This window comes from Triticum dicoccoides, chromosome 1B (genome assembly GCF_002162155.2).
Source record: "Triticum dicoccoides isolate Atlit2015 ecotype Zavitan chromosome 1B, WEW_v2.0, whole genome shotgun sequence".
NCBI classification, from domain to species: domain Eukaryota; kingdom Viridiplantae; phylum Streptophyta; class Magnoliopsida; order Poales; family Poaceae; genus Triticum; species Triticum dicoccoides.
In genome coordinates this window covers 123,521,096-123,547,006 of record NC_041381.1, presented here as the reverse complement: position 1 = coordinate 123,547,006, position 25,911 = coordinate 123,521,096, and positions in this window count along the sequence as shown.

The window sequence follows — 25,911 nt, the reverse complement described above, 5'->3', positions numbered from 1 at the left end:
CTATTTACTTTTATGTTGAGTCATCACCCTCTTGTTAAAAAGCACCCGCTGGAGAGCACACTGTCATTTGCATGCATTACTATTAGTTTATATCGGGTATGACTTGAATGGATCTCTTTTACCATGAATTACAATGTTTAGTCAGTCCTTGATCTTTAAAGGTGTCTACATTTATGTTTTGCAGTCTCAGAAAGGGCTAGCGAGATACCATCTTGTTATATCGTATTATGATTGTTTTGAGAAAGAGTTGTCATCCAAGTTTTATTATTATTGCTCGCTAGCTAATTATGCCATTGATATGAGTAAATGTGAGACCTAAGTGTTATTGTGAATGCGGTTAGTTATGATCTTTGCTGAAAACTTGAATGCTGGCTTTACAAATTTACAACAACAAGAGCAAATTGAGTTTGTAAAAGTTTTTCTTTATCACTTTCAGTTTGTCAACTGAATTGCTTGAGGACAAGCAAAGGTTTAAGCTCGGGGGAGTTGATACGTCTCCAACGTATCTACTTTTCCAAACACTTTTGCCCTTGTTTCGGACCCTAATTTGCATGATTTGAATGGAACTAACACGGACTGGCGCTACTTTCAGCAGAACTGCCATGGTGTTATTTTTGTGCTGAAACAAAAGTTCTCGGAATGACCTGCAAATCCACGTAGTTAACTTGTGGAAAATATAAAAAATATTGGTGAAAGAATCAATGCCAGGGGGCCCACACCCTGTCCACGAGGGTGGGGGGGCGCGCCCCCTCCCCCTAGGTGCGCCCCCTGTCTCGTGGGCCCCCTGATGCTCCACCGACCTCAACTCCAACTCCATATATTCCGTTTCGTGCACAAAAAAACCAGGGAGGAAGTTTCATCGCGTTTTATGATATGGAGCCGCCGCAAATCCCTAAAACCTCCCTGGAGGGCTGATCTGGAGTCTGTTCATGGCTCCGGAGAGGGGGATTCATCGCCGTTTTCATCATCAACCATCCTCCATCACCAATTTCATGATGCTCACTGCCGTGCGTGAGTAATTCCATTGTAGGCTTACTGGACGGTGATGGGTTGGATGAAATTTACCATGTAATTAAGTTAGTTTTGTTAGGGTTTGATCCCTAGTGTCCACTATGTTCTGAAATTGATGTTGCTATGACTTTGCTATGCTTAATGCTTGTCACTAGGGCCGGAGTGCCATGATTTCAAATTTGAACCTATTATGTTTTCATGAATATATGTGAGTTCTTGATCCTATCTTGCAAGTCTATAGTCACCTATTATGTGTTATGATCCGACAACCCCGAAGTGACAATAATCGGGATACTTCTTGGTGATGAAGGCAGTTTGAGGAGTTAATGTATTCACTGTGTGTTAATGCTTTGGTCTGGTATTCTACTAAAAGGAGACCTTAATATCCCTTAGTTTCCAATAGGACCCCGCTGCCACGGGAGGGTAGGACAAAATATGTCATGCAAGTTCTTTTCCATAAGCATGTATGACTATATTCGAAATACATGCCAACATTACATTGATGAACTGGAGCTAGTTCTGTGTCACCCTATGTTATAACTATTACATGATGAATGGCATCCGACATAATTATCCATCACTGATCCATTGCCTACGAGCTTTTCACATATTGTGCTTTGCTTATTTGCTTTTCCGTTGCTACTGGTACAATTACTGCAAAGCTACATTACTATCATACCACTTTGCTACTAAATACTTTCCTGCAGATACTAAGTTATAAAGGTGTAGTTGAATTGACAACTCAACTGCTAATACTTGAGAATATTATTTGGCTCCCCTTGTGTCGAATCAATAATTTTGGGTTAAATACTCTACCCTCGAAAACTATTGCGATCCCCTATACTTGTGGGTAATCAGTCCTCCACCCAATCATTGATGGATTCCATCTTACATGAGTCCTCATGGATGGTGGTAGCAGCCTGAACCTGCTCTATTAGGATACAATGCACAAAATGGGTATTGATCCCTCAATAATCAAGCCCACAGAAACCACCTTTAATGGAGTCATACCAGGTGTAGAGGCCCGCTGTACGGGCTCAATCACACTGGAAGTGGTCTTCATATCCCCGGATAACTTCCAAAGCAAAGAGTTGATCTTCGATATCGTCCCCTTCTACAGTGGCTATCACGTACTTCTCGGACGAACCACATTCACTCGATTTAATGTGGTGCCACACTACGCTTATCTCAAGCTCAAGATGCCCGGACCAGGCAGTGTCATAGCAGTTAATGGAAACAACGCTCCCTCTGTGCCAAGGAGCACACCGCTGCCCTCGAAGCAGAAGCACAGAGCGGCGCTTTGAGGCAGAACCTTAATTTGGCGGCCAAGCTCCTGGGCACTATCAAACGAGTCCAAACTACTCTGCAGCAGGACAGTCCAGCCCGTCAAGAGCCTGACTAGCAATTCGGCCTCCGTCCCAATTGAGGGAGTCCTGGATTAAGGGGTCCTCGGACAGCTGGACTATATACATTAGCCGGACTATTGGGCTATGAAGATACAAGATAGAAGATTTCGTCCCGTGTCCGGGTGGGACTCTCCTTTGCGTGGAAGGCAAGCTTAGCGATTTGGATATGTAGATTCCCTTGTTTGTAACCGACTCTGTGTAACCCTAGCCCCCTCGGTGTCTATATAAACCAGAGGGTGTAGTCCATAGGACAAGGACAACAATCATAATCATAGGCTAGCTTCTAGGGTTAGCCTCTATGATCTCGTGGTAGATCAACTCTTGTAATACTCATATCATCAAGATCAATCAAGCAGGAAGTCGGGTATTACCTCCATAGAGAGGGCCCGAACCTGGGTAACATTGTGTTCCCCGCCTCCTGTTACCATTAGCCTTAGATGCAAAGTTTGGGACACCCTACCCGAGATCCGCCGGTTTCGACACCGACATTGGTGCTTTCATTGAGAGTTCCACTGTGCCGTGATCATAAGGCTTGATGGCTCCTTCAATCATCTACAACAACTCGGTCCAGGTAGAGATCTTTCTCCCCGGACAAATCTTTGTATTCGGCGGCTTCGCACTGCGGGCCAACTCGCTTGGCCACCTAGAGCAGATCGACAGCTATGCCCCTGTCCATCACGTCAGGTTTGGAAGCTTGAACTACACTGCCAACATGCGCAGAGACTTGATCTTCGACAGGTTAGAGCCCATGACAGCCGCACCCTACAGCCATGATGAACATGACTTAGATCTGTCATTGGACAATACCTCAGGTGACAGCGCCTGCAACTGTCATGGCACTAGATCTAGAACAGATCGCGCCGTCCGAAGACGGGGGGCTGGACCTCTCCATGGAAGCCGCATAGTTTACGGTGCTAGAGGCGAACACAGATCAAACCTCCAACGAGGTCTGTGTCATTGGACCCCCGGACTCTGCTCCGTTTATAGGTTCCGAACCGCGTGTATCCGCACCCATCGAATCTGACTGGGAGCCGATCTTGGAGTTTACCTCCGCAGACATCTTCCAACACTTGCCTTTGGGCGACGTGCTAAAAACATTAAAATCCATCTCCTTGGAAGGAGATTCTTGGCTGAACTATGTCCGTCTTGAGTAGGAAGCGGACGGCGAAGAACTTTGATACCCACCCACCAACCTTTTGATAGCCACTGTCGATGACTTAACCGACACACTTGATTTCGACTCCGAAGACATCGACGGTATGGACAACAATGCAGGAGAAGAACAGGAACCACCGCCCATAGGGCGCTGGACAGCCACCCCCTCATATGACATATACATGGTGGATACACCTAAAGACAACATTGGCGATGAAAAAAGGACCCAGTTGAGGATAAGCCTCCTAAGAAGCAGCCGAAGCACTAACGACAGCGGCGCGGCTCTAAATCACGCCATGGTAAAAATAGTGATACCGGCACAAGATAAAACAACACCCCGGACAACGCCGAAAACAATGAAGACCCCACAGACCCAGCCATGAAGCAGGACGAGCAGGGTGATGGCAAACACAGTCCGGGGCCGCTGTCTGACCATAGCAATGCTGAAGACACAAGTTACCAACCAGCCTCCAAAGAGGAGATCACTCTGGGTGACGATGCATTCATCGTCCCGGAAAAACAAGTGGAACAAGATCGCCTCCAACAGATACTTATCGCTACTGCGTGGAGCTTGAAGAAGCAGAAGCAACGGCTTAAAGCTGCACATGATACACTCAATTATAGGTGGAACGAAGTACTCGACATTGAGGAAAAATACGGCGGTAATCGCCAAACAAAGAGCTATCCCAAACGTAAATTGCTGCCCGAATTCGACGATGAGGCTATAGCGCCCATACCGCCTAATTACTATACGGCCGACCAACCAGACCGACCACCTCATGGTCGAGACAGAGGGGCTAACAATGTTGCACACAAATCCGCACCCCGCCCCATAATGGAAGGGAGGTAGCAACCCAGGACCAGGAACATGATTTACATGAAGACCTGGACAAAAGGGCTGGCAGAACAAGGTCCATCTATGGATCTATCGAACGTGCTCCCGCATAGGATCATGGCCATCGACCCAAATATGCCGGTCGGTCACCAGTTGGGCTCATGCCACGACATAGCCAAATACAGGTACGCTTGCACACCCTCTGTGCTTCACCGATGAGGTGCTGGATCATGAATTTCCAGCTGGATTTAAACCCGTAAATATCGAGGCATACGATGGAACGACAGACCCTGTGGTCTGGATAGAAGACTTTATTCTTCACATCCATATGGCTCGTGGAGATGATCTCGATGCCATCAAATATTTACCCCTCAAGCTCAAAGGACCAGCTCGGCACTGGCTTAAAAGCCTCCCCAAAAATTCTATCGGAAGCTGGGAGGAGCTCGAGGATGCTTTCAGGGCAAACTTTCAAGCGACCTATGTCCGACCTTCGGATGCGAACGATCTAAGTCACATAACCCAACAACCCGGAGAGTTAGCCCATAAGCTTTGGAATAGATTTCTCACCAAGAAGAACCAAATCGTCGACTATCCGGACGCCGAAGCCTTAGCAGCTTTCAAACGCAGTATCCAAGACGAATGGCTGGCCAGACACCTCGGCCAGGAAAAGCCAAGGACAATGGCAGCCCTAACTACTCAAATGACCCGCTTTTGTGCAGGAGAGGACAGCTGGCTAGCCCATAGCAGCACCAGTGATCCTGGCACATCCGAAATCAGGGATGCCAATGGAAAACCACGACACAGTAAAAACAAACGTCGGAACTATGAAGATAGCCCAGACAATACGGCGGTAAACGCCGGATTCAGGGCATCTATACCCGGTTAATGGAAAAATCCATTTAAAGGCAACAGAGATGGTCCATCCAGCCTAGATAAAATCCTAGACAGGTCCTTCCAGATTCATGGCACCCCCGATAAGCTAGATAACCACACCAACAGAGAGTGCTGGGTCTTCAAGCAGGCCAGAAAGCTCAATGCCGAACACAAGGGGAAGGGACCGCAAATGAAGACGAGGACGAATCTCGGCAACCGAGCACAGGGGGACAGAAATTTTTTCCATTGGAGGTTAAAACAATGAACATGATTTATGTCACTCATATCCCAAAGAGGGAGCGCAAAAGCACATTCCGAGATGTATACGCCGTAGAGCCCGTCGCCCCTAAATTTAATCCATGGCCGGCCTGCCCAATCACATTCAATCGCAGGGATCATCCGACTAGTATCCGTCACGGCGGTTCGGCTGCCTTAGTGCTTGACCCAATAATCGACGGATACCATCTCACCAGAGTCCTTATGGACGGCGGCAGTAGTCTCAATCTGATATACAAGGACACCATCCACAAGATGGGGATAGACCCGTGAAGAATCAACCAAAGCAGCACTACCTTTAAATGAGTAATACCAGGTGTAGAGGGCCGCTGCACGGGCTCTCTAGCACTGGACGTCGTATTCTGTTCCCCCGATAACTTTTGAAGTGAAGAGTTAATCTTCGACATCGCCCCGTTCCGAAGTGGTTATCATGCACTACTCGGAAGAACGGCCTTCAACCGTTTCAATGCAGTCCCGCATTACGGTTACCTCAAACTCAAGATGTCCAGTCCATGCATCGTTATTATGGTCAGCGGAAACACGAAGTGTTCTCTTCGTACAGAAGAATACGTGGCGGCTCTAGGAGCCGAAGCACGAAGTTGCCTTTTCAACTGGAACAACTCATCGGTCTTCAAGACTGCAGACACAGCTAAACGTGTTCGGCGCACACCTACGTGTAGAAGCTTAGATAAACCTGAGCTTGATTAACGGCTATGTCCCCATAAGGGCAGCCCATAAGAAAAATGTACATAGTTCGGCTTGACCCTATATGGACTCAGTGTGGCGCTAGGGGCTTCCTGAATGTAAGAAGCCCATAGTTCGGCTGACCCTATATGGACTCAGGAAACTATATTTAATGGTTCATTAAAAAAAATCAACTTTACTTATGGTCACACCAGATTCTTTCACCTGGTTTCTTTCTTCCTACAGATGACCACCAAGATATACCCTTCAAGGGTACGCCACAACGGAGATAAAGGCGCAGACGTGCAGCAGAGCCCCGTTCAAAGGTTTCTTTTTAGATTAAGACCCGGTGTAAACCTTTTTTTACTATCTCTTGTTGTTTCATACCCTCCTGGCACCACTACAAAAAAAGACACACCCTGACATTTTGGGCCGAACGAATTTTTTTTGTCATACTTATGACACTTCTATGATAATAATTGTGACAAAACCCGGTATCATCATATATGTGGTGGGTTCCTACTTCTATGAAAAAAAAATCATGACAGAAAATGGTCTTTTCGTCCTGGGCGGGCCGGAGACACAGCTGCATGACATTCTTTGGGCCGTCGATGACGGAAAAAACCGTGGTAGAAGCGAGGGCGAGGAAAATTTTAGGGAGTTCCCGGTTACGGTGGGTGGTCGGGGGCCGAGCGATGCACGTTTCTCTTGTAGACGTACGCGCGTGTGTGCGAGGCGTTGGCTCTAACTAAACCCGAGCGAGGCGTTGGGCTCTAACTAAACCCGAGCGATTGCACTGCAGGCTACGCGTTACTGAACCAGAGCGATCGATTGATGGCTATTAAATGAACCCGATCGAGCGATTCCTTCGCTACTGCTGCTAACTGAAGCTGATCGATGCTGCCTCTGGATGAACAGTGAGTGTTGCAGGGGGGGGGGGTGGATGAACAGTGAGCGGTGGGGGTGGATGAACCGGACCCCGTGGCGTTGCCTCTGGATGAACAGGACCCTGATCAATCAAGCCGGTTGGGGCTGGATGAACAGGACCCCGTGGAGGGTTAAATGAACAGGACGACCCGGTGGAGGGCGGGATGAACAGTAGACGGTGGAGGGGTGGATGAATCGTAGCCCGTGGAGGGGTGGTTTAACAGGAGACCGTGGAGAGGGGTGGTTGAACAGTAGCCAATGGAGTAGCACCCGGTGGAGGCTGGATGAACAGGAGTCCATGGATGAACAGTCGCAGGTGGAGGCTGGAGGAGGTCGACGGTGGATAAACAGTAGCCCATGGAGGCTGGAGGAGGTCAACGGTGGAGATGAGTAGTAACCCGTGGAGTCCTGTTTTGCGGTACGCCACACCCCTCCCGATGAACATGACCCTCGTTTCGACCGTAGCGCTCCAACACAAGTCCGTTTCGTCCGTTTTGTGGTACGCCACACCCCTCCCGATCAACAGGACCCCCGTTTCGACCGTAGGAGGTCCGTTTCCTCTGTTTTGCGGTACGCCAGACCCCTCCCAATGAAGGAGATCCCGTTTTGAACGTGGCCGATCGAACACAACATTGTTTCCTCCGTTCTGCGGTACGCTAGGCCTCGTTTCCATCGCCTGTTCCATCCAAGCCCTCCCGATGAACACGACGACGCATTCCATTCCGACCTAGCCGGTTGGCTCCCCATGAACCCGACGACGATGATGTTTCTCCGTTCCGACCCAGCCATTTACACGAGCCCTGGTCGTACATATGCGCGAGTAGGCGTTCCAGACCCCGCCCGTATGTATGTATGTGGCCGTATTTTCTTTCTTGCACACTAGCCGTTCTACAAACGTGTACATGCTATGTGCGCGCCTCTACTACGACACGTGTGCGCCTCTACATCCACCAGTATGTACGTACACGTTCGCGACCAGAATGACAACGCTACGTACGCTTCGACCAGGTGGGTCCCGACTATCAGGCACTTCCTTGCGTGTGAAGATGTAGCTGGTGGGTCCCAGCAGTCAGGGGGCGAATCGTTTTTTTTTGCCTGGACGCACTTCCTTGCGTGCGAAGATGTAGCTGGTGGGTCCCAGCAGTCAGTGGGGAAATGTTTTTTTCGTGAAATACATTGGCCCGTCCGGTGGGTTCCTACTGTCAGGTGGAGGAATCATTATTTTCCACGTAATAAGGAGGCACTTCCTCGCGGCTACTGTAGACCCGGCTGTCAGCCTCTCCATGTATAGTACTCTTCTGATGGAAGTCGGTCGTTGACCACATTGACCACGCCGCACCAAGAGCACCACGGCGGTGGACGACGGTGAGGCCTAGGAAGGGGACGACGCGGAGCCGGGGAAGACACGGCAGTGGAGGCCCACGCGGAGAGGAGTACGATGGTTCACTGGTTCGGCTGCGGTGTGAGGCTGCCGTCGCTGCAGAATAACAGGGGGTGTGGGTGAGTGGAGGGATGGCCTGGCCAGTGGTGGGAGTAGTATGGGGATGGTGAGAAATCCGCGGCAGCACAGCCAGCCACGGGAGGCAGGAGCAGGTGGCACGACCGGTGCTGCTTTGGGCGGCTGGAGCAAGAAGACCAGATGTTGAAGAAGCACTATGGCCGTTGGATGGACATCGTACGACCACTGAAGCTAGAATCGTTTATATTGACTAAGTTGACAAAGCCCTTGATACGCGCCAACTTAGTAGGCCCACAGGTCAGCCTCCGAAACAGTGCGCCCCAGATGTCAGGGGGAGGAATCATTTTTTTGGCGGCCGAAGCTTAGAATATCCGAGATTGAAGAAGAAGCACGACATCCATTGGATAGACATCCAACGGCCACTACTGCTAGAACCGTGTGTTGACTATCATAAGTTGAAAAAGCCTTGCATACGCATCAACTTATTTTTTTAGGGGATGCGTCAACTTAGTAGGCCCACAAGTGTGTGGCAGAGAACTTATAGCCCATTTGCGATTTGTAAGTATGTACAATCCATTTTTGAATTCTAATGGAATTTACTACAACCCATTTACAGTTTGTTAAAAGTACAGCCCATTTTCTAGCTAGGACAACGATTAATAATTTCAACCAACCGTTGAAGACAGAATTCAATAAAATTTCCCACATTTTGATGGGATCCGAAATATTTTTATCCCGAAATTTCTAGGCAGATTAAATACAATTTCAATATAAATTTATATTACGTAAAAATCCAACGAAACATTGCACTCGCAACAATTAATGAAATTAAAATTTTCAATATCCAAAAATAATATTTTATAAAGTAATTACGTGTTTGGTGCATTTTTTTATAGTTACTGCCAAGTTTTTATAATTACATCCATTTATTATTTCTTAAAGCACATTTTCTTGTTAAGCCTAATGCATCCCTCCTAGGAAAGATTTCCAGCCCAGCGGGGTGGAGAATAACAACTTGACCTTCCCTAGGTATTCCTAAAAAAAGTATAGCTGGGCTAGCCATTTTCAGCTTGAAAAAATCAATATCTGGGTTGGATATCTGGCCTAGGCTAGACGGGCCACAGCACGCCCAGTTAATACCTGCGGCGATGTTTTCGTTGTTGTTCAGAGGAGAAAAATTAATATCTAGGCTAAACATCGAAAAAATCTGGAGTGCTCACACCTCAAAAACACAAATACTGCTCGAGCTGCTTGGTGCCAGCTGTCGGCCTCTTCTTATGCAATTCTCTCATTTATTGACTACATAGGTTGACAATGGTGTGGGACCATGATGTCAGGAAACCAGCAGGAAGGAAAAAAATTGTAGTTTTTATATAATAAGGAGGCACTTGCGTACGTGGGGCTATGGCCCTGGTGGGCTCCTATTGTCATCCTCTCCAAGTAAAGTCATGTCCTTGCCCGCTCGCGCTTTCTGCCCGAAACAGTCAGCGCCACCCGCCCCGCTTCCTGCTGCAGGCGATTGGTCCGCCTTCAAACGATACAAGTGTCGTCCGTCCATCCATCTGCCGTCCACATTAATTGTACGTGGTTGCCTAGGCGGATACTCCGACGCCACACGTCCGTCCCTCCGCCGCCCACCATTGCTATATAAACTGCTGCACCGTCCATAGCCGCAGTCATCCGCATCCGTTCCCTTTCTCGTGTCAACACCACTACTGCCCCCCATGGCTTCCTCGCGCTCCAGCGCTCTTTGGGACGGGCGGACAACGGACCACAAGGAGATGGCATCCATTGCTGCCGACCGGATGGCCGGCAGGCAGCCGGAGGACGACAACGTCCCAATGGAGAACATGGTATTCGATGATCCGGCGCCAACACCCTCCTCCGCGCCATCCTCGCTGGTGCATTGCACCATGACCATTGGCGAGGCCTGTGCCCAACACATGGACACAGTGAGGCAGAAGCGTGAGGGGCAGTTCCGGGAGGTAAAGGTCGACGCCGCCTACAACCACCATCTCCTCCAGGAGCACCTGAAGGCGGAGGAGCACGTCACCGCGGAGTAGGCGGAGCAGGAGGCTCCATAGATCGTCGCGCAGGAGCCGCGGAGGAGGACTCGTACCGCTCCGCCTGCGAGAACCACCTCGAGCGCTGGCAGTACCGCATGCGAGTGGCATAGGCTGCAGCTGCCTACAAAGAGGACGATGAAGTGGGCGAGGCGCTATTTGGCGAGACCGAGGACAATGCCGGCTCCGACGAGTCCCCGCTTCGCTGGCATCGACGAGGCCCTTCTCCGCCAAGGCCCTGCGGCATCAACAACGAGGAGGAGGACATCGCTGGCTCAGCCGAGGCCCCACCCTGCTGGTAACGAGGGGGAGGATTTCCACCGCTTTGCCGAGGCGCCGTCCGCCGGCAACGAGACGGAGGACATCACTGACTCTGCAAAGGCCCCGCCCCGCTGCCAACGAGGCCGCGCCACACAGAAAATGAGGAAGAGTAGAACACGGTAGGTCGCTGCCACTCGGGTCCAAGTAAGGCCACCGCTGCTACCCTCTGGTTGAAGCCAACCTAGGAGGGTTGACCATTGACGGCCGCTTAGCTTCTTGGCGGCGACGTGGAGTCGGAGAGCTGTGTTCGAGAAGAACGCTGCTTCTACTTAATTGCTAGTGCAGTTGGCTGACTGACACATGGGCCCAACAGGCCACATGTTAGTTACGCAACTGCACCTGTAGTTAATTCACTGAAGCTTCTGTTCGGCTCAACGAGAAATAGGTGGGTAGCTTTAGTTAATTAATTATACCTCTAGTGCACCCCTTTTTAGTTTAAGAATATATGAAATGTAATGAAATCCGACATGTTTATATGAAATCCGACCATGTATGAATGAATTTATTTCGATTAGTTCGAATTCCTATATCACTGGCATTGGATGAACATGCAAAACAATACATACTAGCATTATTCCCAGGGTGATCACCTCGTTTGCAGCAGTTTCACATGTACTCCCTCCGGTCACTTTGACCAGTCTTATAGAAAAAAATATGCACTTTCACAATTTGTGAAGTAAAAAGGAACAAAAGGAGTACAAAGAGATTGAGCAGCTTTTTCGCGTTTCTGTACATTGCAATCAAACACACAGGGCTGGCAAATCATAGAGAACATTCAAAACAATCGATGATTATGCATCTCAACGACTCACATGTCAGAAGCAATATTTACTTCACAACTAAAGAATAAAGAAAAAATTGATCGACGCTGGTGACAACAAAGGGCGTCCCATTCGAAAATATCAAACACATGTCTTCTTGCTAAAATCAATGAGCAAAATTTGAAAAGGTTGTCCCATTCCAAAATATCAAATGCCTATGATTGTGGATTAGGCAGGGTTTGCCATCAGTTCGGACATTGACATGGCACCTCGTGCTAAATAAACCAGCTATTCTTTTTGTGCAGTTCCACCAAAATCAACCAAATTAGCGCGTAGCTTGTAGGATTTTGCCCTTATATGTTGCAACGCCTTGAACTTATCGGCACCTCCTTTGTTGTGGTGGAAATGAATGATTCGATGTATTCATGAACATTTTGTGCAGTTTCCATTGAAATCAAGCTGAGCACCCCTGTTTGCACAAATACAAAAAAGTCATCAGTATAAAGAAAATTGTACTATGAATTGACAGTTTAAACAGGCACCTACATGGTCCATGTAGAGCACACTTTTAGAAAAATGGAACTCACAAGAAAGAATCCTAGAATAGCATTGTACTCGCGCATCACAGCAAAAATGGAGATTTGTCAGTCCTTCTGAGCTGAAGTTAGTTTGGTATTGTGGGGAGTAATGTAACCATCCTCCAACTGCTCCTTCTGATGAGAAGATAGACAGGGCTTCTTCATCCTGGCATAATCGGAACTAGTCACTTCACGTACTCCATATTCTTCTTCAGAGGAAGATGATCCTATTGGGCAAACACAAGAGGACAACTAAATGCTAGCATCCCTGTTTGCTCGAAAAAAAGAAAGTAAATATTTAAAACAGCACAGATGAAGCACTTCTCAAGGACAATACCACCTTTTCATGACAGTATCTAGACAGTAGCACAACACCAATAGAGATGACAAAGCTCAACCATATGGATGAAATCAGTGGGCGAGTACCAACCTTTGTCAGGAGGCTTATTGTGTAGAGCATACACATGAAGCACTTCTCTGGAACCATCTGTTGCTATCTACTGTGGTGGCCATGCTTACTATATACTCCTCTATTAGTTTAATGTTTCCAACATATTCTTGTGCAGTTCCACTAAAATATATGGTATCTTCAAAGAAGATCCCTGTTTGCACAAGTAGAGATAATTACGTATTACATTAAGAGTGGCATCAAATCAGTGGTAAAACAATTGCTCGTTCCATCCATAGCAATAAATTAAGATGCAAAACTATATCATTACTTGTGTCAGCGCAGTTCCAGTGCTTCATTACATCACCGGGAGTTGATTTTTGTTTTTCTTCCGCTTGTTCTTCTCCTTCATCACATGGTTCAATAATAGACAAGCTTCGCCTTCAGTGTAAGATTTGGCATGTCAATTAGGGAGCACAAGTATAACACTAAACAATGACATTAATTTTATGATGAAAGTGGCAAAATACAGGCCAACGTTGTGAAATATCCTTATCTTACCTCAATGGGATATTACGGTGCACATATAGATTGGAAGTCTTGTCTCCATTTGTGTTGTTCAGTAAAATCAAGCAACATTACCGTACATGTAGCACAACATATGAAAGCACACTGCAGAATCATGTGCAAGAAGGCTAGTACTAAACTCTCATGATGCGGAATTCAAACAACTCACAAGAAGAAGATCTGAACCAAATTTGCCAACACAGATAGGAAGTAAGATCTCCTCTTGTGCAGTTCCACTAAGATCAAGCAATCAAGCAACGTTGTCGGTGAGACATTTTGGCTGAACTGCACAAAACACTCTAAAAACAAAAGTGTTTTGTGTAGTGCAACAAAAGGTCACAATGGCAACAAGGTGAAGTAGATAACCCTGTTTACACAGAGGTGCAAAGGAAACAACTAGTGGTCAATAATGGTGGATGACACAGAGCCAACAAAAAGAAGCATCTACCTTATCTAAATGGGAAAGAAAGCAAGACAGTAGCATTTCTCAAACGGTGGCATTGTTTAATATTAACATAGAGATTATATTAACAATAAAACTCGTTAAACATGTAATTTGCTTTTAACTGTGGCATTGCATCAATTTTCTTGCGGCATTATTAGAGGGTGTTTGTTTACAAGGACATTTTGGTGTAGGGACTAAAAAAACTCCGTGTCAGTCCCATCTAAACCAAATAGGAGGGACTTTTATGGACTAAAAGTGGGCATTTGGGACTAAAGAAAGAAGACCCCGAGGGAGTCTTTTTGGGACTTTTTCCAACAGTTGCCCCTGCCACACATCGCACCTTGTCTATTAATTCATTACTAGGGGTAACATGGTCTTTTAGCATGTCATTTAATAACCTCTAGTCCATGTTTAGTCCCTCGAACCAAGCAGGTAGGGGCAAGGGAGTTTTTAACTAAACAGGGCCTTAGATTAACAGCAACTAAAGAGTTGCACAGGACAGTGGCCTCACCAGCACCATGTGCATCTACCAATCTACTGTGGTGACGCACAATCTATTGCAACAAAGAACAAACAACCAAGGAGCATATTTGTGTTGGTCCCAGTTTTGCATCAAATCTAGTCCTGCTCAAACTCTACAGCCTTGTCCCCCAACACAAAAGATTAGTTCATTACAGATGCGCGTACTGCGTTTGTCATTGTTTTCCCTTTTCGACCAACATAGGTGCTGGATAGCCAGTCTGTACTAGTACTTCCGCCCCTTCCTTTCCTCTTTGAACCACGTCCTAGATTTATGCGATAAAACTTTCGCCACTACTTTCCCCCATTGCTTTCCTCTGTGAACCACGTCCTAGATTCATGCTATACAACTTTCCCCACTACTTTCCCCCTTCCTTTCCTCTATGAAACACGTTCTAGATTCATGCTATACAACTTTTCCCACTACTTTCCCTCACTCCTTTCCTCTTTGAACCACGTCCTAGATTCATGGTACACATGCAGCTAGAGCAATGCATGTGGAATAAATAAATTATACCTTAAGGTTCTTGGGGCGTGGTTTGGTAGGCGACGGGACGACGGCGAAGAAGAAGTGGTCGGAGGCCCTCCCGCGTCGCCATTGGGTGAAAGTGAATAACTGCGCCGGTAGTGGATTCCCTCCCTCGCCGATGGCGACAGCGTTAAGCCTCCTTCCCTTCTCGGCGGACGAATCCCACCTGCTCTCTGACCAGCAGTGAGGGGAGAGAGAGGCCAACGAAGTGTTGTTTAGATCTGGAGAGGGTGAGAGAGTGTGAAGAGAGCAACTACAAGCGCTAAGGCTCCAGCATGTATATATATACTGGAGAGAGAGTGTGAAGCGGGCAAACCCTAGAAAAAAAGTGTCGAGGCTGCATCTTTTACATGATGAGGTGATTATATGGTCACTACGAGATCGTATAGCTCAGTATCCATCCATTTTGACCAGTCAAAGAATCCTCCTGGCACAAATTATGCTCAAGTGTAGTTATGGAACCCGAGACCTCAAGTTTGATGAGCTAATAGGCTAACCAGCTCCCCTTATGTTCAACAAGAGGAAAATAACCTTTTATACATTCCTGCATTCATGTGACAAGCATGCCATGTTTTTTTGTGTGTGCGTGGGAGTCATTGGGATTTAAATCATAATTGTGTCATGTGGCTTTGGTGGTAAGACTATCCACAGTGGTGCAGAAATAATGCATCCTTAGTCACCTTACCTCTCTCCATGTAGTATGTTAGGTCCCACTAGTCAGAGGGTGAAACAAACAAATTAATAAAAAAAATTAAAAGTGCCAGCGGTGTATCTTACCTCACACATCTCGCTACTGCTCCGGAACACTGTCCAATTGATCCCTCTGTTTGCTCACGTACTATTTTAAGTGAATCCTTATTATAACATGCACACGATTTTGGGCACTTGTATTCGACCTAAGTCAGTGTGCCTCCGTATCTCGTACTTACTACTCCCTATGTCTAGGTGTAATAAGTCATGTTAGAAGGTGCAGTGGGACCAAGGTGTGTGCGTGTGCGTGTGTGTGTTTAATAGCATGTGTGTGTTAGAGAGAGCGACAGATTGACCTACTCCTATAGACAGATGGTGTGTAGTGTACGATTTTAGCCGCGAGAGTTGTTGCATCCTCTCGTTTCTGGGCGTGTCCGGTAGGGACAGGCGGATAGCTGCCATGCCCGCTCCTGACCAGCCTGGCCCACCCAAAGCCCCTCCATCGCCCGCGCGCGCTTCCCGCCCGAAACGGTCAGCGCCGCTCCAAAGAATTGGTGCCGCATTCATGCCCGGAAAGAGCGGACGTGACCTCTTGCTGGCGCAAGAGTGATGGTTGCTTCGTCCGTCCAACTTTCTGCTGGGTCTATGTGATTTGATGGCTCATTAGTCTTTATTATTGAGGTGGTAGGACTACTGGATGTCCCACGCTTTTGGCGAAAGGAGGTACTACTAGATTACAATTTTCTCCATTCTTAAAGTGGAGGAGTGCAAGAGCAGTGAAAACACGCAGGCTCAGTGATTACATGGCCCACCTCACACTATCACCATATTTTCTGCACACTGTGCGACACCTAACTATTTACATAGTACTCCCTCCTTTCCTAAATACTAGATGAGTCCCCGCGCGTTTCCGCGGAACAGCCGTATATCTCTCTGCGTAAAATTACCGATTTCATAGAACTAAGAAAAAACTCTATAACCGCATGACAAATGTGGTAGCCAAACTAAAAAACTCCCATCATCATTTAGATCATCCCATGTAAGGAAAAAAGATCAGCCAACTCCTACTGCATAATGGGATTATATTTTTCTTTTTGACATGTTAATGGGACTTAAAAGATCACATACATGCATGCTACTGGTGCATGCTTGCATGCAGACATGTTGATGTGATTTAAAACCCACTCACATGCATGCCATGGTATTTCTGCATGCTTTTATGTGCCTTAGTGCGGAGGCTCTCAACTTCTAGATCAGACGGCTATTATGGACTGATTTAGTTCATCTAATGTCTACATTAATTTTGATGATGTGGCTCAAGGAGAGGATAGAGAATTCCTAGTAGTGGGGGCTAGCTATTACTAGTAGATAAGTCTTTGTAGAGATTCCACTAGGTGAACCACATACGAAACAAAATGAATGAATCTACACTTAAAATGCATCTATATATATCTGCATGTGGTTCATGGTGAAATCTCTCCAAAGACTTATATTTAAGAATGGAGGAAGTACTAGTATAGTACATACTGTAATTTATGAGCGAGATAAATTTGTACAATGCTACGAAGCTTCCACCTTCTGTTACATGTATCTTGTGTCCAACGTTGCCCGTTGCAACATTTCATCAAATACAAAGGAGACTAACATGCATGCTATTGCATCTCAATGATTGACATATCATTGCAAATATGTACTCCCTCCGTTCCAAAATAAGTGTCTCAACTTTATGCAAACTTTAGTACAAAGTTGTACTACTACTAAAGTTGACACTTATTTTGGAACAGAGGCAGCTAAAGAAAAAATGATCCATGCAGTCCCTAGCCCTTGAACCATAAACCCTAACCAGACTTCAATTTGCTGGCACCTAAGAAATGAAGTTTGCAACCTTTTGACCATCGGATCATTTTGTGCAGTTTCATCAAAATCGAGATGAGCATCCCTGTGGCAAAGAAATTGAAGAAGCGTGATTAGAATAAGATTACAGGGACTAGTTGATGAGATATAAACTCACAAAAATATAGTACGTAGAAGCGAGTAGAGGTATGTGCGGGGTAAAGAAGTAGAGAAATATCCACATGGAGTGATGTTGGCAGCTGGAGCAATGGGGCAAGATGACTGTAAAGGGAGTTGTACCCGAGGGATGTCGGGACGTAGCTCAACCTTGAGGAGGGCGGCGGGAGGTGGAAACTGCCCACAATGCGGCAGTGAGCAAGGGACTAAGGCAACCTCACCGGCTTTGTGAGATAGGATGGCGGGGACCCCTGATCGGGATGTGCCGACAGTGGGTTTTCACCGTCGGCGACGACGACCGCATCAACACTAAGCATCCACCCCTTCCCCGACGGACGTGATCCTCCGGGATGTTAGAGATGTGGCCTCAATCGTTTTGTGCGAGAGAGTGTGCAAAGAGCAACCCCAATAAGCAACCGTGTAGGCTGGCCCGTCCTGACTATGTATATAGTGGAGCGGTTTCCTTTTCTCTCCATATGAACCTATCATATTGCGTACGTGCCACTGCAGAAAAAAAAACTTTATTTATAAATGACGCGACACCTACTACTCGTTCTCCTATAACCTTGCGCTTGGCATCTCCAAAATATTAACCTTGCGATTGGCTCTTCGCCTCTTCGGGAAGTCGAGCAATAATGGTAGTGCAGTATATATCGTTCTGGCTATATGAAACCACATGAATTTCTGCATGTCCACCACATGGGTGAGGGTCGAGGGGCGAGGGAGAGTGCTACATACAGAGCAAAATGAGTGAATCTACACTCTAAAATACATCTATATACATCAGTGTTTGGAGTATGTACTAGTAGTTCATATTGAAATCTACAAAAGGACATATATTTTCCAAACAATATGATATAATCTCTATAACCGAGGTAGTAGGGACGAGGATTAAACGGAGGGAGTAGTAAATTTTTCTCCTTGTCCCGCGAGCCACTACGCGCGTGGGCGAGGGAGCGGGCGTAAGGCGTACAGTACTAATCAAGCTTCACCTCATCCTGTGAGCCACCGCGCCCGTGAGCGGGGGAGACGGCGTACTAAGCAAGCTTCTCCTTGTTCTGCGAGTTGACGGGACACATCAAAATTACTCCAATGTATAGAGCCTTGCCTCTAAGGTAGGCCCCACATGGTTTGCCTCTTTTTTAACATAACGCTTCAAGTCACAATTTGTTTGTTCACCCATGGTAGACGATCCTCCCTCCACCAAGTGGACAACCAGTACACGTGCCAAATTACCACGTGGGCTGCCTTTTCGTATAAAAATGAGCTCCAACGTGTACCCGCGCGGGTGTGGTTGGGAAAGAGACGGGAGTACGTGCGCCGTGCATGCACCTCTTCTCTTCGTGCACGCTGCCCACCTATGTGGGTGTGTGTGAGAGATACAAATCCTGTTCGTGAGTGTTTTTTGTTTTGGGGTGGGGGGTTGATTTTGTGAATGTATTTGTGGGAATATGTGTCAATGACATCTCAAACAAAATTTTGCATGCAATGTATGTGAAATGGAGGCCTATCCATATCATATATAGAGGTTCGGGCGATCCACGAGAAGAGAGGGAGGGGTCATAGATATCGATAGAGTCGAAGAGAGGATCAAGTGGGTGGGTGCGAGATCGATGAATAGAGCCATCGAAATTGTTTGTGTGTGCAAGTCAAAGATATAGGGCGATTGACCTACCGGAACGTCAGAGGGCACATGTCAAGTTTGTGTGTGGCAGGGAGACATGACTAGAGCGCTAGATGTATCGGTGTGTGTGTGGGGGGGGGAACGGGGGTGGGCGGAGGGGTAGGCAGAGGCCTAACTATAGAGGTAGAACGACTCGTATATGTGTTGAGAAGGAGAGACCTAGCTATGTCTCGAGGGAGATCGGTCGACATGCATACATAACTGAAGGACGGGAAATATGATGGGAGAGAGAGAGAGAGAGAGAGAGAGAGAGAGGAGAGAGGGCGGGAGAGGGGTAGAGTGCTAGATGGGTGATGGAGTTTCTTCTCGAAGATTGTGGGAGAGGCCTACTAGACAAACTGAGGGTGGAACTGCAATGTTATCAATAAGAGTGGGGATGTGTTTCTGTGTGTGCCTGTGCGTGATAGATCTGTCAGGACGTGTCCATGGATGATGAAGGGGAACCATGTGTTTGGTAAGCAAACCTAACTAGATCGATAGATCAATTGTTGGTTGTCGGAGGAAGAGAGACATAACAAATGAGGTAGATCGATCGACGCGTGGGTAAAAATGAGTTATAAGGACCTAGCTAGCTATATGTATAGCAGGAGATCGGACGGTGTACGTCCATTTGTTAGAGGCAAATAAGGCCTAGCGAGACGGATAGACAGAGAGAATGGAGCTAGGTGGTGGTGCGAGAGGCCCAGCTACTAGCTAGATAGGGGGAGGAGTGTGCGGTTGTGAGATCGATGAAAAGAGGGGCGAGAGTTTAGACGTGTGTGTGACTGTATGAGAGACACGAGGCAAGGACACATAAAGGAGGAGATTGAAGGTGCATGTGTATGTTGTAGGCAGGGATCACTAGAGAGGTTTATCGATTGATGTGTGTCGGAAAGGAGTTGTGGAGACTCTGGGAGAACGACCTAAAGAAAAATAATAATGTGCCCGGCGGATAGAATGCTGGGGGAGGGGGAGGGCAAGGAGGGCATGTGCATGCATAAGAGAAAGTTAGTGGTAGCTAGAAAGGTTAGAGGATTGTGTGCGTGTAAGAGACTAACAAAGATCAAAATTTGATATGAAAGTGGATTCATATATTTGAATAGGAGATCATAGTGTTTTAAACATATGCATGCATGAATATAGCGGTGATACGCGTGCTGTGCACATGTTATACCATAATGTGATAATGCATGGCGTTTGCAATTCACAACTAAATGTCGAACAATCTAAACCATACTATACATCAAACAACCTCACATTTTATTTGAATTTGTGATAATGTGTGGCGTTTGCAGCTTACAACTAAATATCGAACAATTTAAACAATACTATATATCGAACATTCTCACATTTTATTTGAATTTGTGGTAATATGTGGTGTTTGAAACTCACATCTAAATACTTGTAGGCGTAGGGGGCGGGGCACCATACATAATGTGATAAACACATTATACATATGAGACATGGTTTAGATTATGAAGATCTAGCTAGAGCTAGAAATGTAATGTGATTTGAAATCAACATAAAATGGATTCAAAAAATCGAGGTCGAGTTCATATAGTACACATAGTTCATATGTAACTCGAGACTAATCATGTGGTGTGCTGTGAAGATAATACACTGAAAGTGCAACTATCCCTAGGTGGTTTTGGTAATTCATAACAACATATAGCTCATTGAGCTAATACTATTCCAAGACAAGTATTTCAGGAAAGCTCAATGAATGGCATGGCATGGATGATGAAAGTGGATCCCTCAAAATATTAAGGATAAAAGGATTGGCTCAAGCTCAAAAGCTCAAGACTCTATATTTTATATTTTAGTGATCCAAGATCACATTGAGTCTATAGGAAAAGCCAATACTATCAAAGAGGGATGAGGTCTTGCCTGATGAGTTTCTTTCTTCAAGTGCTTAGTGATATGCTCCAAAAACCCTCAACTATTTTCTCATATCCACATATGACCTAAACCTAAAGTCAAATTCGGCCCCACCTATTCTTTCTATCCGGCGCCACCGAGTTCAAATGTCATAGCCACTGCCACAAACCCTAGGCAAATCGGTCTCACCGATAGGGATCTCGGTCTCACCGAGATGGGATTGTAATCTCTCTGTTTCCCTTCGTAACATTTCGGGCTAACCAAAGTGAGCGATCGGTCCCACCGAGATTGCAATGTAAACTCTCTATTTCCCTTTCGTGACATTTCGGTCTCACCGAAAAGACCGAATCGGTCCCACCGAGTTTACCTGACCAACTCTCTGGTTAACTAATTACCGGTCTCACCAAGTTTGTGTAATCGGTCTCATAGAGATTACGTTATGCCGTAACCCTAACCATATCGGTCTAACCGAGTTGCATGTCGGTCCCACCGAAATCACTAACGGTCACTAGGTTTACTGAATCGGTCCGACCAAGTTTGTTGATTCGGTCCCACCGAGATTGGTAAATTGTGTGTAACAGATAGATTTTGTGTGGAGGCTATATATACCCATCCACCTCCTCTTCATTCGTGGAGAGAGCCATCAGAACAAACCTACACTTCCAACTTACCATTTCTGAGAGAGAACCACCTACTCATGTGTTGAGGCCAAGATATTCCATTCCTACCATATGAATCTTGATCTCTAGCCTTCCCCAAGTTGCTTTCCACTCAAATCTTCTTTCCACCAGATCCAAATCATATGAGAGAGAGTTGAGTGTTGGGGCGACTATCATTTGAAGCACAAGAGCAAGGAGTTCATCATCAACACACCATTTGTTACTTCTTGGAGAGTGGTGTCTCATAGATTGGCTAGCTGTCACTTGGGAGCCTCCGACAAGATTGTGGAGTTTAACCAAGGAGTTTGTAAGGGCAAGGAGACCGCGTACTTCATGAAGATCTACCGCTAGTGAGGCAAGTCCTCCGTGGGCGACAGCCATGGTGGGATAGACAAGGTTGCTTCTTTGTGGACCCTTCTTGGACGGAGCCCTCCGTGGACTCGCGCAACCGTTACCCTTTGTGGGTTGAAGTCTCCATCAACGTGGATGTACGATACCACCACCTATCGGAACCACGGCTCAAAAATCACCGTGTCTCCAAATTGCGTTTGAAATCTCCAAACCCTTCCCTTTACATTCTTGCAAGTTGCATGCTTTAATTTCCGCTGCTCATATACTCTTTGCATGCTTGCTTGAATTGTGTGAAGATTGCTTGACTTGTGCTAAGATAGCTAAAATCTGCCAAAGACTAAAATTGGGAAAATGTTAAGTTTTTAATTGGTCAAGTAGTCTAATCACCCCCCACTAGACATACTTCAAGGTCCTACAAGTGGTATCAGAGCTTTGGTCTCCATCCATAGCTTTTGGTGGTCATAGCCTTGGTTTCACGACCTAGGAGAGTATGGCATCTAGCGAGGGGAACTATCACCGTAGAGGTCCTTACTTTGATGGTACTAATTTTGCTAGTTGGAAGCATAAGATGAAAATGCATATTCTCGGACATAACCCCGCCGTTTGGGCTATTGTGTGTATTGGCTTGCAAGGTGAATTCTTTGATGGGAGGGAACCAAACCGTGAAGCTAGTGCGGATGAATTGAAGATGCTGCAATACAACGCTCAAGCTTGTGATATCCTCTTCAATGGATTGTGCCCTAAAGAATTCAACAAAATCAGCCGTCTTGAGAATGCAAAGGAAATTTGGGATATTTTGATTGATATGCATGAAGGTACCGACTCCGTCAAGGTATCCAAGTTGGATGTGCTCCAAAGTCAGCTTGACAAGTTCAAAATAAATGATGGTGAAGGTGTCGCTGAAATGTACTCTAGGGTTGCTCTTATCACAAATGAGATTGCGGGCTTAGGAAGTGAAGAGATGACCGACAGATTCATCATCAAGAAGATCCTAAGAGCTTTGGATGGAAAATATGATACCGTGTGCACATTGATCCAAATGATGCCCAATTACACGAATCTCAAGCTAACAGTGGTCATTGGAAGAATTGTTGCTCATGAGATGTCGCTCAAGGATAAAGAGGAACTTCACAACAAGTCAAGTGGTGCTTACAAAGCCTCATGTGAAGCTCCTACATCATCAAGTGAGAAAAAAAACCTTCAATGAAGAATTGAGCTTAATGGTGAAGAACTTCAACAAATTCTACAAGAGTAGAAGCAAAGAGAGAAGCTCCAAGTCAAGGTCTTACAATGATAAAAGATATTCCAGTCGAGAGCGCAATTACTACAATTGTGGGAGACCCAGACACTATTCCAATGAGTGTACGACACCCTACAAAAGAAGAGAAGATTCTCCCAAGAGAAGAAGTAGAAGAGAAGAATCACCTCTAAGAGAGAGAAGGAGTAGAGATGATCATTATAAACGAAGAACATCCCAGAGAAGCAAGGATTCAAAAAGGAAGGACAAGTCATCAAAGAGCTACACAAAACAAAGACATCAAGCTCATGTTGGTGAATGGGTATCCGGTTCTGAATCTGAACATCACTCCAAGAGAAGCTATCACTCCGACTTCGAACATACTCAAGATGAAGGTGTTGCCGGTCTAGCACTTGTGTCGACCAACTCCTATGACATATTTGATTCACCAAATGAAGGAATTGGAAGATGCTTCATGGCTAAATGCCCTAAGGTAACTCACCCCGAGTATGTTGATTTCAATAGTGATGAAGATGACTTGTTAGGTGATGATGATTTACTTATTGACAACTCTAGTGATGAATACTATGATGAAATGTCAATTAATCATGCTAAACAAGATAAAACGAATGACAATGCTAAGGAGAAGATTGAGATTCTAACTAAAGAACTAAACACTCTTAAGTTAGCTCATGAAACTATCTTAGGAGATCATCGAGAACTTTTGAGGACTCATGAGAAGTTACGCTTTGAAAAGCTCAATCTTGAGCAAGAGCATGAGTTCTTAAAAGCAATCAATGATGATCTTCGCAAGAAAATTTCTTCTTACATTGCCAAGCATTTACTCTTATCTACTTACATGCCTCAAGTCAAGTCTAGTAACAAGAACAAGAAGGATTCTTCCTCTAGAAGTAACAATAATCATGCTAAATCCAATATTGTTGCTTCTAGTAGTTCTCTTTATTCCACTAATGATTCTCTTAGCTAAGTTACACTTGAGCAAGAAAATAGCTTATTGAAGGGAATTATAGAGAAAGGTGTTTACAAGAGCCTTGCCGGGAGTAAGCAATTCGAGGAAATTGTGTGCAAGCAAGGAAGGCACCAGAAGAATCAAGGTGTTGGTTTTGAACAAAAGTTCAATGCCAATGGAGTTGAGTGGGAAGAAGATAAATACCCCAAGACGAAGTTTGTTCCTCAACAAGAGAAGTATGATCCCACTTCCTTCAAGGGAACACAAGCTCAAGATGATCTTCCACCACAAGACCACAAGAACAAAGGCAAGGACAAGCTTCAAGAGGAGATAGATGCATTTGAAGAAGCTCCTAAGGCCTTGGTCAAGTGGGTTCCCAAGACTACGTCAAGTTCTACTTCATCAAGTACAACTACAACTCCAAGGATTCCCATCAAGATGATGTGGATCCAGAAGAAGAAGAACTAGATAGTTCTTGAGGGTGACTCCACCAACATTCTTCACTCATATCATTATGGCAAGGACAAGTGCAATCAACTTCCACATCTTGCACTAGTTCAAGGAGTCACAAACCCTCATGTTGGTAAGGCAAGGGACAAGGTAACCTAATTCTTTCATGGACATCATCTTGTGTGTGCATCACTCTATGTCTATGGATATACTTGTTTGTTCCTTGTGGGACTAAACCGTGTAGGTATTGAAAGTGCAACTCACTCCAAAGGATTGCTCCAAATGATCTGCATCAACATTGAGTATCCACATCTTCAACACCTACATGAAGTCATCATTGACAAAACCCAAGGTTAGTTCATCCCTCTAAGGGGGGATCTCACATCTAGGGGGAGCTTAACTCTAAGAATTGAGTCAAAGCAACTCTAATGATGTGAACACATCAATGCATTATGTAAAAGTGGTAACCCCAGTTGAGCTTAAACGATGAGTATGACCTATGATCAAATGTTCTCATTTGACTCCTAAGTCAATATACTCATATATAGATGACCTAGTCATCATGAATTGTATGATAGATGCTAGAATTGGATGTGCATGTTTTGCCACATATTTCATTTGCCATTTTGTTGTGTGAGCATGTTGATTGCATATTTAACTCATTCGAGGATGTCCACTTGTTGCTTTGATTGATTGGTTTCTTTTTCTTTTGCCAAGTGGATGAACAAGAATGCGTAAGAACCTTCTCTAGCTCTCTATGCTTTTCTTGTCTAAAACTCTATTCATGCTACATCACAAAATTTGATTAAGTCAGATTCGAACCACTCTGTGTGAGGAGCACTCGGAGTCCCTGATTCTTCATGGACTTAAACTTCCAAAACTTCTTTGTGTGTTTCGGTCTGACCGATTCTTCCATTTCGGTCATACCGATATCACTAAGTCGATATAGGTTTTCAATCTCGGTGCAACCGATTTGAACTTTTTGGTCTCACCAAGTTGCTGTAACTGTAAACAGTTATGCATCTCGGTGCCACCGAGTTGTTCCACTCGGTCATACCAACAGGGTCGGGCTATATATACACACGGGAAAATTTGTAAAACTTTCTCCGAACCACTTCACCCGCGCATAGCTCGCTCTGCCTCCTAGGATGCCAAACTAGGGTATGGACTCGATCACAGTGCTATCCCCTTCAAATTCCTAGCACA